Here is a 1,143-nt window from a genome sequence, read left to right on the forward strand (position 1 = left end):
CAAGAGAACACTGATCCGTAGCATGAGAACCTGCACAAAGCTCACAAACCATAGCTATTTGATTAACTCCATACGTAGCCAGAGAATCAACCTTCATTGATAGCGCTTGGAGCTGGGCTGCAATAGCGGTGGCTGCATCAACTTCCAGAATACCTGCTACCTTGCCTGACGTCATCCTCTGAGTTGGGTTTTGATGCTCATTTGCAGCCATCGTCTCTATAAGATTATACGCCTCAGTATAGCTTTTAGCCCATAAGGCGCCTCCAGCTGCTGCATCGAGCATGGGCCGAGATTGGGCCCCCAAACCATTATAGAAACCAATGATCACCATCCAATCCGGCATTCCATGATGTGGACATTTTCTCAACATTTCCTTGTAGCGTTCCCAAGCCTCGCACATAGCTTCTGTAGGTTGCTGCGCAAACTGAGTAAGAGCACTCCTCATAGCAGCAGTCTTTGCCATCGGATAAAACTTCACCAGAAACTTTTGTGCAAGATCTTGCCACGTAGTGATGGACCCAGCTGGTTCAGAATGTAACCAGTCTTTAGCCTTGTCCCTCAGTGAGAATAGGAAAAGCCTCAACTTGATAGCCTCATCAGTCACGCCATTATACTTAAAAGTGCTGCAGATCTCGACAAAATTCCTTATGTGCATGTTGGGGTCTTCAGTTGCCGCTCCTCCAAAAGAAACAGAATTCTGCACCATCTGAATAGTGCCCGGCTTGATTTCAAAGGTGTTAGCTTGAATAGCCGGATGAAGGATGCTTGACTGAATGTCATCAATTTTAGGCCGAGAAAAATCCATAAGAGCTGGATCAGCTTGAACAATACGATCTCCCATGTTTACTGGTTCTTTCTGCTCAGTTCCTGAATCCGAATCCTCAAAATCTAACTTCTCCGGAATATCAAGAACTTTGTCTGTCTCCTCAGCTGTATCTAAAGTCCTCTTGCGAGCGCGAGAACGAGTTTGCATAAACGCTTGCTAAAGTACCTGAAACACAACCGGAAAAAAATAAGTAACTACTACGTCCTAATCACTGAGTCCTAATGACCAATGATGGTAAGTACATAAACTAAACAAATACGCCGAGTCCCCGGCAGCGGCGCCAAAAACTTGTTAGGGCGAAAACACGCGCTAATATT

The 1,143-nt window shown here is 45.4% G+C and overlaps 1 non-coding gene across 1 annotated transcript; it reads left to right on the forward strand.

The window, feature by feature from the left end:
* The first annotated feature begins 341 nt into the window (after positions 1-341).
* On the forward strand, positions 342-448 carry LOC141698938 (small nucleolar RNA R71). Its single transcript, XR_012565434.1, has one exon. It is a non-coding gene; the product is annotated as a small nucleolar RNA R71 (small nucleolar RNA).
* The last annotated feature ends 695 nt before the right edge of the window (positions 449-1,143 follow it).

This window comes from Apium graveolens, chromosome 11 (genome assembly GCF_009905375.1).
Source record: "Apium graveolens cultivar Ventura chromosome 11, ASM990537v1, whole genome shotgun sequence".
NCBI classification, from domain to species: Eukaryota; Viridiplantae; Streptophyta; class Magnoliopsida; order Apiales; family Apiaceae; genus Apium; species Apium graveolens.